The 16,916-nt window shown below is 35.7% G+C and overlaps 1 non-coding gene across 1 annotated transcript; it reads left to right on the top strand.

The window, feature by feature from the left end:
- The first annotated feature begins 16,516 nt into the window (after positions 1-16,516).
- On the top strand, positions 16,517-16,643 carry LOC138833063 (small nucleolar RNA SNORA40). The gene has a single exon (XR_011373778.1). It is a non-coding gene; the product is annotated as a small nucleolar RNA SNORA40 (small nucleolar RNA).
- Positions 16,644-16,916: the final 273 nt, after the last annotated feature.

A 16,916-nucleotide genomic window follows, 5' to 3' on the forward strand; every position in this document is an offset into this window, starting at 1 on the left:
TGGTACAGAGGGGTTACAATTACATAAGCAAGGTAATGAGTACATTTTTTATCAAGCATTGTAATGTTTTCTAATTATCAAAGCAAGTTATGTTCATGATAATTTATAAAATGCAGACAAGTACACGGATGAAAGTTCACATGGAAACCTCCCAGCAAATGTGAGGCAGAAATTAGAGACCTCCCACCCAAGAAAAGCCCAGGACCAGATGGTTAACAGTGGAATTCTACAAGGCCTTCAAAGCAGAACTCACACCAATACTCCCCCAACTCTTCAATGAAATTGAAAGTGATAGTTCACTACCGAACCTTTCCTATGAAACCATTATAACCCTCATCCCAAAATCAGATAGGGACTTTTCAGAGAAAGAGAACTATAGACCCATTTCTTTGATGAAAAGTGATGCAAAACTTCTCAACAAAATTTGGCCAATTAACTACAATAACTCAACAAAAAAATCATACACCACGATCAAACAAGATTCATTTCAAGGATGCAAAGCTGGTTCAATATACACAAATCAATCAAAACAATTAATCACATCAACAAGAACAAGGATAAAAACCAGGTGATTATCTCAATACATGCAGATACAGCATTTGACAAGATCCAACAACTTTTATGATGAAAGCTCTGGAAAAACTAAGAATCCATGGAACATTCCTCAATATAATAAAGGCTGTGTATGACAAACCTACAGCCAGCATTATACTTAATGGTGAAAAGTAAAGTCATTTCCTCTAAATTCAGGAATGAGACAAGGATGTTCACTCTCTCCACTTCTCTGCAACATAGTATTAGAATGTCTAGCTACAGCAATAAGACAAGATGCAAACATTAAAGGGATCCAAATAGGGAAAGATGAAGTAAAACTCTCCCTCTTTGCAGATGACATGATCTTGTATTTAAAGCACCCAATGGACTCCACTGGCAAGTTGCTCAAGCTGATATGAAACTTTGTCAAAGTAGCAGGGTATAAAATTAACCCTCAGAAATCAATAGCTTTTCTGTATGCCAACAACAGGAAGACCAGAGCTGAAATCAGGAAAGCAACTCCTTTAGTAATAGCCTGATGAAAAATAAAATACCTAGGAGTTAACTAAAGAAGTGAAGGACCTCTATGATGAAAACTTGAAAAACCCAAATAAGGAAAAAAGCAGAACTAAGGAAGTGAGAAAACCCTCCCATGCTCTTGGATTGGAGGATTAACATCATGAAAATGACAATACTGCCAAAGGCTGTCTATAAATTCAATACAATATCTATCAATATCCCAACCTCATTCTTCAAGGAAATAGAAGATGCAACCTCAAAATTCATATGGAACAATAAAAGACCCCAAATGCAAAAACAATCCTTTGCAAAAAAATCAGTGCTGGAGGAATATGAATACCAAATTTTAAACTCTACTACAAAGTCTTATTAATCAAAAGAGCTTGGTACTGGCACAAGAAGAGACCTGAGGACCAATGGAATAGAACCAAAGACACCGAAATGAACCCACAGACCCATAGCCACCTAATCTTTGTTAGGCAGCTAAACAACTAAAATGGAAGGGAAACAGCTTCTTTAGTAAATGGTGCTGGCAAAATTGGTGAAACACCTGTAGAAAACTAAAGCTAGTTCCTTATATATATCACCCTGCACCATAATCAACTCCAAATAGACCTCAAAGTCAAATTAGACACCCTGAAAACATTACAAGAAGGAATAGGAGAATCTCTAGGGCTCCTTGGCACAGGCTGAAATTTTCTTAATAAAGACCCAGAAACACAACAAATCAAAGAAAGTTTGGACAAATGGGATTGCATGAAACTGCAGAGCTTCTGCATGATAAAGGACAGAGCCAGAAAGATCAATAGAATGACCATGGATTGGGAGAAGATCTTCACTAACCATACAACAGACAAGTATTTCATATCTAAAATATATTTAGAACTCAAAAAATTAAATCCCCCAACAACAAATCCTCAAAGAAACAACTGCCCGATAAATAAGTGGGCTAAAGACTTCAAGAGAGACTTCTCTGAAGAGGAAATAACAGTGGCCAATAAGCACATGAAGAAATGCTCAACTTCTCTAGCCATAAAAGAAATGCAAATCAAAATAACATTGAGATATCACCCCACCCCAGTTAGAATGACTATAATCAAGAAATCTAATAACAAAAGATGCTAGTGGAGATGTGGCCAAAAGGGAACCCTATTGCATTGTTGGTGGAACTGTAAACTTGTTCAACCACTTTGGAAAGCAGTATTATGATCCTCAAACTACTCCACATAGAGCTCCCCTATGACCCAGCAATCCCACTTCTGGGCAAATGATCACTAACAAGGCCATACTAAAGCTACCAGCACAACTATGTTTATCACAGCATTATTTACCATAGCTTAGATATGGAACCTACCCAGATGCTCCTCAGAAGATGAGTGGAACAAGACATTGTGGTATATGCATACAATGGAATTCTATTTCACCATCAGAAAGAATGACACTGTCTCATTTGTCAGAAGATGGAAAGACTTGGAAAAAATTATATTAAGTAAAGTAAGCCAGACTCAAAGAAACATAGGTCCCTTGGTTTCCTTTATCTGCAATAACTAGTATATGTCTAGGATATGCAGAAGAGGTCAAAAGCTATGTACATATGACCATATAACCTGATGCTAAGCCAAATGAACCCCAAGACAATGACACGAGGTTTTATCTTTGTTGCTGTTGTTTTTAATATACTTACAATGTACTATGTGATTTGTTTTGTTTCTTTCTATGTTCTTGCCCCATGGTACAAGCCCTGTTGTCACTGTATTTGATTTCAGTGTTCTGCATCTTATATATACATTTTTCTAATTTGGAGGGGGGGTGGGGATGGGAGGGAGGAGATAGGGAAGTGGTGATGAAAGGGATGGTAGGGGAAAAATAAAGAAGGGTGTAACAATGCTCCATAGGAAATGGACTCATTACCTTGCTCAGGTAACTGTTACCCCTTTGTACAGTATCTTTACAACTATATATATATATATTTTTTTAAGTTGCTGCTAAGCAAATTGAACTCCAAGATAGGGACAAAAGAGGTTTTATCTTTCTTGCTGTTGTTGTTAATATACTTAGAATGTACTGTGTGATTTTGGTACTTTTTTTGTATGTTCTTCCCCCATGGTTTAACCTGTGTTGTCATTGTATTTGATTCCAGTGCCCTACATCTTGTATATACATTTTTCTAATTTGGGGAGGGGAAGGGAAATAACAAAATGCTGAAAAAAGGATACAGGTTGACCCATCATAACAATGAGATGAGATGTACAAGACACTATGTTGAAAATGAACTTTACAGCTTTGGGATGGGGGAGGGAAAAGTTGGGGCAGTGGGGAGAGAAGGGATGATAGGGGGAAAACAAAGTGTGAGGTAATAATGCTCAATAGGAAGTGGACTCATTATGTTACTCATGTAACTGTAACCCTTTATACAGTATCATTACAATAAAAATATATATTAAAAATAAATAGATGTGAAGCTGAGTTCAAATCTCAGTGCTATCCAGGAAAAAAAAGAAGGATGCGGGGAAGGGGAAGAAGTAGGAGGAAGGGAGTATAGGAGGGGGAGGAGGAGGAAGAGGAAAAAAGAAGAAGCAGAAGAAGCAGAAGGAGGAAGAGGACGAGGAGGAGGATGAGGAGGAGGATGAGGAGGAGGACGAGGAGGAGGAGGAGGAGGAGGAGGAAGGAGGGAAGGAAAGAAGGAAGGAAGGAAGGAAGGAAGGAAGGAAGGAAGGAAGGAAGGAAGGAAGGAAGGAAGGAAGGAAGGAAGGAAGGAAGGGAAAAAGGCAGGCAGGTAGATAGAGAGGCAGGAAGGCAGGCAAGCAGGAAGGAAGGAGGGAAGAAAGGAAGGAAGAAGGAAGAAAGGAAGGAAGGAAGGAGGGAGGGAGGGAGGGAAGGAAGGAAGGAAGGAAGGAAGGAAGGAAGGAAGAGCAACACCAATATTTTGTCAGAAAATCTTTAATGCCAAAGTGTTTATGGCATACATTTTGGGATTAAAAATATAAAACCAGCAGCCTGGAATCTGCCACAGAAGAAATATGACTTCAAGTCCAACATAGATATAGTGAGTTCAAGACAATCTTAAGCTACACAGTGAGATGCTGACTCAAAAATTTATATATAATATGTAAATATAAGTATATATTTATATATTTGTGATATATTTATTTGTATTTAAAATACATTTATATATAAATTAAAATTATGTTACATATGTTTTCTTCACATGGACATAATATATAATAGTATGTATATTTTTCACACTTTTTTCCATAGTATGTATATATTTTCAAACATTTTATAAAGAGCACTTATCTCTCATAACAAATGGTAAACAGAAGAGAGACTGAGACATTCTTTGTGTATAATTTCCTCTTCAAAGATGCCATATCATTTTCAGAATGCTATTATCATCCAGGATTACATGAAATTAGTGCCATATATATAATAACAATCATATATAATGAAAATTATATATAAATATATATAATAAAATTTATTACCCAGTCCCCTCAGTGACTAGTGACATTTGTCCCTCCATCCAACATTACCAGAAAATTTCTCCTATGAAATTGACAATAAAATATTTGCTCTTATGTCTAGTAGTGGATAGTAAATATTTAATGCTTTGGCACTTTACCTTCTTTCTTTTTTTTTACTTTACCTTCTTTCTATCTTTAGCATTCAGTCCTTATTACCCCATTTCCCTTGGAAAAATGTCATTTTTCTGCCATTCCAATATTTTTCTTCATAGACATCTGTGTCCCGCATTATATTATCAGTTTGGCTAACATCATATATGTGCTTCTCAAAGTCATTGTGCAAAATCATACAATAAAATTCCAGGCTTATGAAATTTTTACCTATTGAATAAACCACAAAAGTTAAGAAACACTGTAGTACAGTTCTATATAACTAAAATGGTTAAAATACATAAAGGCAATTATTACAACCTTTTGCCTCGTAGAACACCTGTAGTTTGCTTCTGCATAATGTATTGCAAGTACTACTTGCGCATGGTTATGATGTGGTAGGAAATTTATCTTAAACCAGAGGGAGCATTGCAACATTATTTGCAAACATTTGCACTAGTGGTCTTGAGAGCTCTATAGAAAAGTCATGTCTTTTGTAAATAGCAATTCTCTTTGGACCAAAAAAATTCTAATAGTTTTGCCTTTTCCTTGTATAAGTAGCTAACCATGTTTCCTGATCTGACTTGTGATCATGGAACATCAAATGTACTCAACATCTGTTGGTGACAAGTGCAAGTTTTACATATTACACAGGGTGAGAGGTCCTGATTGTTCCCAGAACTCTTCATTGAGAGATAAGAAAGAGGCAGTATTAGAATTCCTTGGATTTCCTCTGGGCACTTTCAATTTGATGTGCCCATGAACTACCAAACAGTAGTGATTATACTTGGAAAGGAGTCTGTGAAGACATACTTATGTAAAAGTCATCAACAAGTTGATGGTATTAAAGCTAGGCTACTACTGAGCTCACTCAAGCAGTGAAAATTGACCCCCCACTCAAAAAAAGAGAAAAGTTTCACAAATACTGTTGTCTTCCAGAACAAGCCAAGGATATGAAAAGAAGCAGGCATGTATATGGCCCCTGGAGAAATGGTGTCCAATGGGCAAAAACCTTTCTCAATGAACTGTAGCCAAAACATTCCCCAAAAGGCAACTGAAAGGAGAATGCCACAGCATGGAGATCACTGCCACCTACCCGCATGTGTATATTGATTAGAGCACAAATCTCATGAGAAAGTTCACAAGATTTTGGAGGATAGATTTTTTTTTATTGTTTTGGTGTAGTTGATATACAGAGGGGTTACAGTTACATGAATCAGGTAGAATCAATGGCAAATATCTATTAGACATCTATACAGACATCTTTATTCTTGTAAAGGAAATTGCCTGTTTACAAACAGGTATCTACTTAGTCCCTGACCACAGAGGGAAAGTGGAACACAGATTGTCATGGGCCTAGTGGGGATCCTGCCTGCCTTTGTTTCTGTGTGAAATGGAAATCAGGTCATCAAGAGAGTGTGATTATAAGTTTGAGGAAAGAATAGAAAGAATAAATCATGGTTTCAAAATAGGGAGACTAGAAATGTGGAGAACACTTGATGCCAGACTTTTTGTCTTTATAATGTTTTTAACGTCTTTCAGTGCTTTATGGAGAGACCTGGAATAAGGAGAAATATACTGAGAAAAAGAGTAGTGTTGTAGTCAGTTGCTAAACATGTAAGGAGAGGCAGATTATGGGAAATAAATCCTAAGACAAGAAAATAGTAAGAAAAACATTTATCTCACTATACAACATGTACTTAAACTCCAAACTTTCAACTCTATTCATTCAGGCTCCAAACAAGCACTGTTTCATGCTTACTAGGCAGGAGTTCTATTGCTAGATACATACCTGCAGTCCTTTTTTCTCTGCTTATGTTTAGGACAAAGTCTTGTTTTTGTCTAGGCTGGCCTGAATTTTAATCCTCCTATTTTACACTTCCTGCCATAGCTGTAATGACAGCTTTATCCCACTGTGCCCAACTTTTTCTTTTGAAGATGTAGTCCTTTAGATTGTCTGCAAGAGTTGGCCTTGAACTGTGATTCTCTGGACCTCAGCCTTTCCTGTAACTGAGAAGACAGACATGAGCCATCAGCACCAGCATAGATGCTGTTTTTAATTGTCATTTAAATATTTTAAGTGCATGTACCCGTAATGGGGCATGAACTCAGGGCTTTATGCTTTCACTCAGCTTTTTTGCTCACAGCTGGCATTCTACCACTTACTTGATACCTCCAGTTCCAGCTTCCCCCATCCCCCACCCCTCAGCTTTTATTTTTCTGGTTCTGGAGAAAAGAGTATCTCAGATTTGTCTGCTGATGCTCACCTGGAACCACAATCCTCAGATCTCAGCCTTCACAGATTTGAGTTGTGAGCCACCAGCTCCTATGATTTTAAAATAAATTGCATGCCTTTCTCGGTAAGCTTTTGCAAGACACTGCTGATATCTCAATAACAACATGATAATAAATAAGTGATCAACAAAATTACTTTTAAAAATTTCCTTTCAGTATATCTATTTTTTCTCCTTCTGAACCACCAAACGGAATAAAAATTGGGTTATTCACTTAACTACGCATCAAAGTATTCTCAGGACATAAGAAAAGAAGAATATTGCAGGCTTTGAAATTACATGGATCTAGGTTATAATTCTGATGCAGCTGTTGATTCTTGTTTCTGTAACCAAATCATTTCTAGTTTTGCTATCTGGCTTTGCAAAGCATGTTGGCTCTGATTTTAAAATCTACCTGAACCTGAATTATTTCATCTTTAAAAGATGGATAGCATCTATGAGATATATTTGTAATGAACATTAAATAAAGTAACAAGGTATATTATTGAATATCTAATAGGCTACTTTATTTAATGCAGTTAATTTTTCTTCATTATCTGTTGATATGTCCAAAATGTATTATCTGAAATGTTGGTTTCTCTCTGTACCAACCAGCATTGGGTAATGAAATAATTCCACAGTCACATATATTTTTAATATGTCAAGAGTAAAGGGTTGAAGCTGGGCACCAGTGGCTCACGCCTGTAATCCTAGCTACTCAGTAGGCTAAGATCTGAGGATCCTGGTTCAAAGCTAGCCTGGGCAGGAAAGTACTTGTGACTCTTCTCTCCAATAAACCACCAGAAAACTGGAAGTGGCTTTGTAGCTCAAGTAGTAGAGCATTGGCTTTGAGCTGAAGAGCTGAGGGACGATGGTGCCCAGGCCCAGAGTTCAGGCCCCACGACTGACAAAAAAAAAAAAAAATAGTAAAAGGTTTTCTTCAATGTAGAACTTTTGAGAGGACCCAGCATGGTAATGTCTTTTGGACTGCAAGTAATTGATTTCCCATATGCATTTGAGAGAAGAACTGTGTTACACAAATGACCAAACAGCCACAAGCTGTACTTCTCCTTGAAATCACTGTGAAGGAACGCCCAAGCTGTGCACTTCTAATGGTCTTTGCAATGGCCGTGCCTCCTTTTAACATGCTAATTTTCAAGGAAAACTTCTATAGCTCCTATTAAAAATCAAATTAGAGACTACTATGTATAGCCTTTTTATATCTAGTTAAGCTCTCTGTATTTCAAATCTATAATTTGGAAATTCAGAATATAGATCATATCAGGATTTTTGCAAATTTTTCACAGAATGAATTAATTAAACAGGTTTGTTGATCATAAATGTTTATACTCAAATGCTTTTTTAAATTTATTTTTATTTTAATTTTTTATTATTATCTTTTAGCAGCTGCACAAAAGGGTTTCCATTCAACAAATCATAACATGTCATCTAATAATTGGATGTGTCATGGTTGGAAAAGATTCAAAAACAATCCCCCAAGAAGAGAATGGATCTGCAACTATGTGTGATTGAGAATAATGTAACCTGCTTTTAATTTCCATCAAAGCTGTCATTGAGTACATGACAAACCTTAATTTACAAATAAAACAAAACAGCAACAACAACTAAATGCTACTTTTCCTTTTTTTGTTATTTCCTCCTCCAAGTCACCTTAAGGTGATGGTAATTCCGGGAACTTACACTTCTTGTGTCTTAGGTAACCAACAAGTAATAAATAGCAAATAACATTTCATCACAATCCCTTTGCGGGGAGGTGTCTACATAGATATTTATGGTCCACCTTAAGTACTGAACACTGACATTTCCTATATTCTGTGTCAGTGTGACATTAACTGTAACACCCACATTCTGCTAGTATCTCCTCTGCTTATTATTTTTTTTAAAAGTCAGACTTTTGAACATGTCCTAACTGAATATGAGTGAACCCAAATATCAGATCTTTTAATATGAATACAAATGTCAGATTGCAGTTAAGACCTTGTTGATTGAATCTGATAACAAAAAACATGTCCCATGTCTAGTTAATGCTAGAATGTCATATCAACTAGACATCTTTATAAAAGTACAAGCATGAATTCATTCAGAATTCAACAAACCTTAATGTTTCAGGTTAAATTTGAGATTGTAGGAGAGCTTCAAGTATATAAGATCCACTGTCAATCACAAGAGGGATATTATAACTTTTCATCCTTGCAAATTTACCTGTCAATTTTAGATACAGTTACTGGTTTGGGTAGGCTACACCCAAGAGAAAAATCACCCATGCTCTCATTTTTCTTATTGGCTTCCATGTTTGCTCTTAATTGGGTAGCATGAAAAAAACCAATCATTTAAATTTTTCAGAAAGTGAAAGGAAGTCTTTTGAAACCCTCCCCCTTATAGTTTTGATCTGAAGAGTTGATTAATAAAATCAAAGAGAGCCACATGGTCCCAGAGTCCATGGCTTTTGAGACTGAATAGTTTGAACAGTAAACTCAGGTGCATGCAAACCTGATTATAATTTTTTTGGCCTGCTACAGAGAAATATCTCTTTATTTCACTGTGGGCCATGCTTCATTTTACCATTCAATAGAAAATAATGATATTTAATGTGAGTTCTATAAAGATGTATTTTACTTGTACAATGTCCTGTGCTCTGAGCAATGCCAATCCATACTTCTTTTATTCGGGCAAATCACTTTCTCTTTGAATCTGTGGAAGAACACCAGCAGAGGGAAGGGTACTTAGTAGAGTTGCAGTGTATAAATAGCTCTGCCGAGAGCATTACAAAGGCTCTGTTGTGCTATCACACAGCAGAGCCAATAATGTACAATATGAAAAATCCCTGCCAAGTGCACAGAGAATACAGACAATGTTTGCCATTTCTCTCTTCGGCTGTTTGTTATTTGTTGCAAGAGTTTATAGCAATAGAGTCAGAAAAGTCTACCACACCCTAAAGTCTTTCTATTATAACAACAACAACAACAACCACACACACACACACTCACACATACACACACAGACACACACACACACACACACACACACACACATACACACACCTTTAAAGCTTTAAAATCATCAAGACAACATCCACAAAAGACAATGGTTGGTCATGGGACTTAAGCACAAAAAATTTTATTGAAACAGAAGCAAAATTTTCACAAAGCGTCAGCCTTGCATAATAACTTCCTTAACTGCCCTCTGATTCCTGAACCTACATCAATTCAGGTATATATCATACAATTTAGACATCAGAATTTTAAAAGAATATCAAATCTGCAAATACAAATGAAGTATCTAATTTAAAATAGATACACAAAGCCAGTCATTCTTTGTGAAAAGTTAATGGCTTATTTTATTTACATTTTAGGAAGATGGATTTCCAACATCAGCATCCTGGTTCTTTGTGTCAAATACAGATTAGAGTTATAGCAAGAAAATTAGATCTTGAAAGTTTCTGTCTAAAATTGTTTTTGCCTTAATCTGTGGCATTTAAAGCTGTGTCTGTCTCTGCAAACCAAGAAAAACACACGCTCCAAATATTCCTGATTTCAGCCATTTTTAATAAGCACTTTCTATTTTTATGAGAAGACATTTCACAAAAATTATCACACTTTTGTTATATCAACCTAAAGTAACATTATAATATTTTTTTAACGTTTCACTTACCTTCTTGCCCTAATTTCTCTTGTTTCCTGTGCTGTGATCTTCTGTTCTTCACTTTATCGGTCTTCAAACACCTCACACCTCCTCTGCTGTTTCTATCTTCTTTTCTTCAGTCAATTCTAATTTTATCTTGGTTTTCATCTCTCTGTTTCATATATGTACATGTATCTCCTATTTCTTGAATTTTGCTTCTTCCCACTTGTATTTTTCTGTTTTCTCTTCACTTCTTTTTGTCTATGTTGCATGATTTACTGCTCCCCCTCATCCCTTTCTCAAAAGCATCAAAAAACAATAGAGTTTGCTTTGAAATGAGCCCTTATAAATTTCTCAAATTATAAGAAACAAAATGAGCAAGCTGAATCATTCTAGGATATGAGAGGTTCTTTTTGTGGAATCCAATCACACTTTATAGCCCAGTTAAAAAATGCACCTGTACAGTGAATTCTCCCTCTCCTTCCCCAGGACATTGTGTTTGCTCACATACTTGCCCCCAAAGAATTGCATGTACAGTTCTATTTTAGAATTTGTCATATATTATTACAGGCTATTCATATACTTGTTTGGTCTAGTAAAATGTGAATTCTTGATTTGGCAATATCTGGCTTATATATCTTTTTAATCCCCTGTACCTAAAATGATATTCTAATCCAATCAAAGCCTCAATGACCACGAGTTGAAAGAGAAATGAATAGAGAGAGTCTGAAGTTACAGTGCTAGTCAATGTACCCTGCAGCAGTGACTTAATCTATAGAACTCTCAGATTTCTGATTTGTGATTTAAAGTAGTTACTTTGTGACATGGTGAAATAGTACATTTAAAACCCTTTGCACACTACTTGACACATAATCATTGCTCAATTTTTGGTTTGCTGTTTAACTCTTGAGCTCAATGGTGTTGACATAAGTTGTATTATCTCTTAAAACAAAATTGTTAAAAGCACTTCTTATTTTGGCCAGTATCATTCTGCAAATGTGTTGCTGGATGTCTCATTAAATGATATATAGATTCCCTAAAGGTGAAGTTGAGGACTTGAAACTTTTCGGTAATGGGTATCACCGGGGAGTAGGAACTCCAGATGGCTCATGGCAGAACCAGCTGTCCAGGGAACATTGCTTGATGAGAGTTTTGGTCCACGGAGAAGAGGAAAAAGGTAGAAGCTGATCTGAAAGCATGGCTCAGTGACCTGGGGTACGGTTACGTGCATGCCAACCATGAGATTCAACATTTGATCATTTATTATCTCACTCTATATTGTATGATTATAAATCCTACATTAAAAGGCAAGCTATCTAATGCTTAACTTGTATATAGTAATCATTTCCTATGAAGTCTTATTTTCTTATTGTGTGCTTAAGGAGAGGGGAATAAGACCTTAATGTAAATTATGCTAAGGACATGAAATAGTTGTGTTTTTTCTGAAACGTATTCATGCAACAAAGGATCTCCTTGCACATTTTTTCTTTCTGGAAATTAGAAAATGTTACTTCCATTGCTTGCCTCACACATCTAATAATATTTTGAAAATTGTGCCTAAATCCTTAAATTTATGAAATTGTCTAAGAAAAATGAAGATTGTTTCCTTCCTCCCCCCTAGCCACCCTAAAAATAATCCTATGCTGAGATGTAACCTGAATTTACTTTGATTGTTTCTATTTGTGTCCATATATCATTACATGTTTACCACAAAGTATATAATTTTTCCTATACATACACTAAGCTCATGTTGCTTCATTTTATAAAACATTCCTATAAGGTCACTTTAATTCAATGTGTCTCTTATCAAGTACCCGACCCATCACTGTATTCGTGTGTTTTTCTGTATATTCAAAAGAAGTGCTTGACTGCTTGACTTTCTCTCTCCATCTCCCTCTCTTATACTCTCTTTCTCTCTACCCTGTCTCTCTTTCACTGCATGCCTATACTTCTAAAAGTATAAACATTCCTTAGAGTTTAAAACACTGCTAAAAAATCTTTTTGGTCTTTGTTCAGCACCAGGTTCTAAACTTCTTGCCCAAGAGGACATTGCCTTAACATCAGATCTCGCTCTAATTTGTAGGAGACATAGCATAGTTGTGCAGATAGCATTCTTGTTTTCTCAACACTAAGCCTCATTTTTTTCCTATGTTTAAGCAGAATATTCGACTCTGAAGCTTATCATTTTATTAGCTTTTGAGTCATGAACGTTGTACTCTAGCTTGCTATAGTAAAGTTATGCTTTTCCAGTTAAAAAGAAGAATGAGGCTTCCCTCTCATTCTTTTGAGGAAAGTCAAAACCAGTGATGAATGAATAAATTAGCAATAGAGATAGTCATCTATTTTGGCTAAAGCTGTTGAAAACTCATGGCAATTATTAAAAGAGTTAATTCATAGGCCCATGTTTGCAATTCCCCAAACCAATGTCCCTACCACCAAACATGCTCAGTAGAAAATTGGCAAATGGCTTTCAAAAGTACCTGAAAATATTTTTGAAACTACAGATATAAAAGATCAAAAGAAGAGCTTAATGAAACTAAATCATTCACCTTAAATTTTCTGTGCTATTAGAGAATTTGTGAGTGGAAATTAACTAAAAAACAATTTTTTATCCTGAAATTTAAGAATTATAATGATATTATGTTATATTATTCTCCAATATAAATACATTTTCTCATTCAAAATCTAAAAAAGAAAATAAAATAAGCCTCTCACAGGGTCGCTCACAATGTACCTCCTCACACAATTCACCAGCCTTCTCCATATCCACGCTACCTGTGAAGCCCAAGGAGTGCGGAGAGTGAGGAGAGATTGTCATCCTAATCCTTTGTAGTGAAGTTTATTTGAATTAAAACTCTGAAATTTGAAATCTAAAGGAATTATATATACTCAAATGTGCATTGTGGATTGTGACCAGCAACCATTAGAAATGATTTTGCTTGGGTAACTGGTCTTTTTAATGATGTCTAAATTATAAACAGATTGCTGATTTGCTAAGAGATATATTCAAACTGCTTTTAAAAATACCTTTCTCTTGTTTTTTAAGAATTTTTTTGGGGGGTCTGGTCATGGGGCCTGAACTCTGGGCCTGGGTGATGTCCTTCAGCTCTTCAGCTCAAGGCTAGCACTCTACCACTTGAGCCACAGCGCCACTTCCGTTTTTTTTTTCTTTTTGCTTATGTGGTGCTGGGGAATCGAACCCAGGGCCTCATGCATGCAATGCAAGCACTCTAGCACTGAGCCACTTTCCAAGCCCCATATTTTTTTAATTTTTAACATGGAGAAAGTGATCATTAAGTGACATGCTGATTAGCATAGAAAATGTAATACCACAGCCAGCTGGCCAACAGAACTCTAAGAAGATAAGCAAGGGATCAGGCAATGTACAACAAAAGTATAAAGGAATACATAGATATTGATATAGATATACACATAGATATAGCTATATCATATTGATATAGGTATCATATATACAGAAATATCTAGATATAGATATATAATGTGTGTGTGTGTTTGTGTGTGTGTGTGTTTGTGTGTGTGTGTGTGTGTGTGTGTGTGTGTGTGTGTGTGTGTGTGTGTGTGCCAGTCCTAGGGATTGAACTCAGGGACTAGGCACTTTCCCTGAGCTTCTTTTACTCAAGATTAGTGCTCTACTACTTGAGCCGCAGCTTCACTTCCACCTTTTTGGTTGTTATTTAATTAGAGATAAAAGTCTCCCAGACTTTCCTGCCTTGGTTGGCTTTGAACTGCAGTCCTCAGATCTCAGATTCCTGAGTAGCTAGGATTACAAGCATGAACTTTCCATGCCCAGTTTAAAAAGAAAAAAATAAAGAAAAGTGTTGAAGAATTCTTTCACTTTAACAGGTATTGAATGACACATACCTGATCACATTTATACTATTGTAGCAGTAGGAATAGATTTTGGAAACTTCTTATACAAGTTATTGTTAGCCATAAACTGTATTTCCTTTTGGCTGTCTCAATTTAGCAGGGAAAACAATTCAAAGACAAATAACTTTTCAAGTAAGATAAATGCCAAAGGGGCAGCATCCCAAATCTATCATCAACTGTTTCCTGTGCTTATAAAGCACAGGTTTTGGAGTGAGAGCATAATTATTACATTTTTTATGTTTCTCTTCATTGAGCTGAGGATCAATAGCATATGAGCTGAAGGGAGAACTTTGTCAGAGTAAAGTTTTGATAAATATTTTCTTGCTAACACCTGTTGAAAATTTGAACTATTTTCAGATGTATAAAGTAAAATGCTATTCCCCCAAAGAACATATATATACATATATATGTATGTGTATATATGTACATATACATATATATATATATATATATGTATATGTATATATCAGTCATGGGGCCTGAACTCTGGGCCTGTATGCTCTCCTTCAGCTCTTCAGCTTAAGCCTAGTGCTCTACCATTTGAGCCACAGCACCACTTCCAGCTTTTTCTGCTTATGTGGTACTGTGGAATCAAACCCAGGGCCTCAGGCATGCAAGGCAAGCACTCTACCACTGAACCACCTTCCCCAACCCCTCAAAAGCATATTTTAATTCTAAATACATGATAATAAGTTGCAAGTTAATTTCAAATTACTGAAATGACAAATATGTCTTTAGACTCTGGTCTCATAAGATAGCTTTTGAAGTAAATCTAAGTCCTATTGATCATTGTAATACAATATTCATCAAAATAATTAACAGAATGAAATACAATAAATATTTCCTAATAAAGGTATAATCCTTCAATTGCTTTTATTTTTGCTGGTAAGAATAATAAGGTTAAATATGTGTTGAGTGTTTAGTATGTACTAGGCATTACAAGTAAACCTAAAAAGGATTTTATACATAATATTGATAGCATTGTTATAAGGTAAGTGGAATTATGACAATCAGTTTAAATATAAATGAGGTACTAAGAGATAAAGTTAATTTGCCTAATAGTACATGATAGACTCACACATAAGCAGACTGACTTTTTAAAATTCATTTTCTATTGTAAAAATACTGCATAGAGGGGCTACAGTTACATGAGCAAGATAATGAGTACATTTACTATCAAGCATTGTTGCCTCCTCCTTTGTTTTTCCCCTACCATCCCTTCCCTCCCACCTCCACAACTCCACTCTTCCTCACCCCCCTCCTAAATTGTAAAGTTTGTTTTTCAACATACTGTCTTGCACATCTCATTGTTACAATGGGTCAACCTCTATCCTTATTTAATCCTTCTTTGTAGCTGGAATTCCTCATCCCTTTTAAATCTTCTAGTGCTTGACATGCCTATTCATTAAATGGATATTTATCGAGTTACTTTAGGTAACAAAAAATCATCCCCATAATAAAATGAATCAAATACCCAGAATTGTGTCCTCATAGACTGGTTATATCAGAAACAGAGCTGAAGAAGAGAAAATAAACCAAAATAAAAGAGATAATAGGTTAATAAAGATGCCTGATTGTGTGGAAGCATCATTTGCTGTTTTCAGCATGGGTTTAAGTAAAGCTGTTCAGTAGGGTCCCATTTGATTAAAAAAAAAAAACTTAGAAAAGAGGAAGCACTTCATACAATGCATCAGGGAAATCTGTCCTAGCCAAGGGGGACTACAGTGAACACACACTGTGGCAAGAGGGGGCATTTGGTATTATCATCTATTAAGGTATATGAGAAATTGGGCAGAAATAAAACACTAAAGGTCAAAGGGTACTGGAAAGAGGTAGGGAACCACACTGTCCATGAATCCACCCCCCTCAAAAGAAAAGACTTTGAGTTATCTTCTAAATGGTTTAAGGAACATGCCAGAGCTTTGGGAAGAAAAGTGAGATGATTTTTTAAAAATCATATACACAGAACAACAGTTCTTGCTCTTATAAAACAATAGAGCATGAGAGATTATGTATAAATGCAAAATGAAAATACATCTTCAGAGCACTTGTATGTATGTTTGTTTAATTTGTAACAAAGCCTTACAGACAGGTGCAAACAGTAAATCCTCTTTTGCAACCCAGAACTCATTGCTGATATGAGATTTTGGTACATGTAAGAAGGAATATGATAAAAAAAAAAAAGAAAATACATCTTCAGAAATGCTATGAAACATTTTTTCCCTGTAACTCAGTGCCTCTTAGGTATATTATGTTGAGCTAAGATAATCTGTCTACAGAGAAAAATACTAAAATAGATCAGATCACAAGGCAGGGCTATTTGCATCTGTGAATGGACCTGTCTCAGACTGTTAGAATACACTAACTCAAGACAATAAAAAGTTTAAAAAAATGAAAAAAATCCACAGAGCTACAATAAACATTCTAAATTATTAAAAAAGTA

This window comes from Dipodomys merriami, unplaced genomic scaffold (genome assembly GCF_024711535.1).
Source record: "Dipodomys merriami isolate MVZ:Mamm:240054 unplaced genomic scaffold, mDipMer1.0.p SCAF_20, whole genome shotgun sequence".
Classification (NCBI taxonomy): Eukaryota; Metazoa; Chordata; class Mammalia; order Rodentia; family Heteromyidae; genus Dipodomys; species Dipodomys merriami.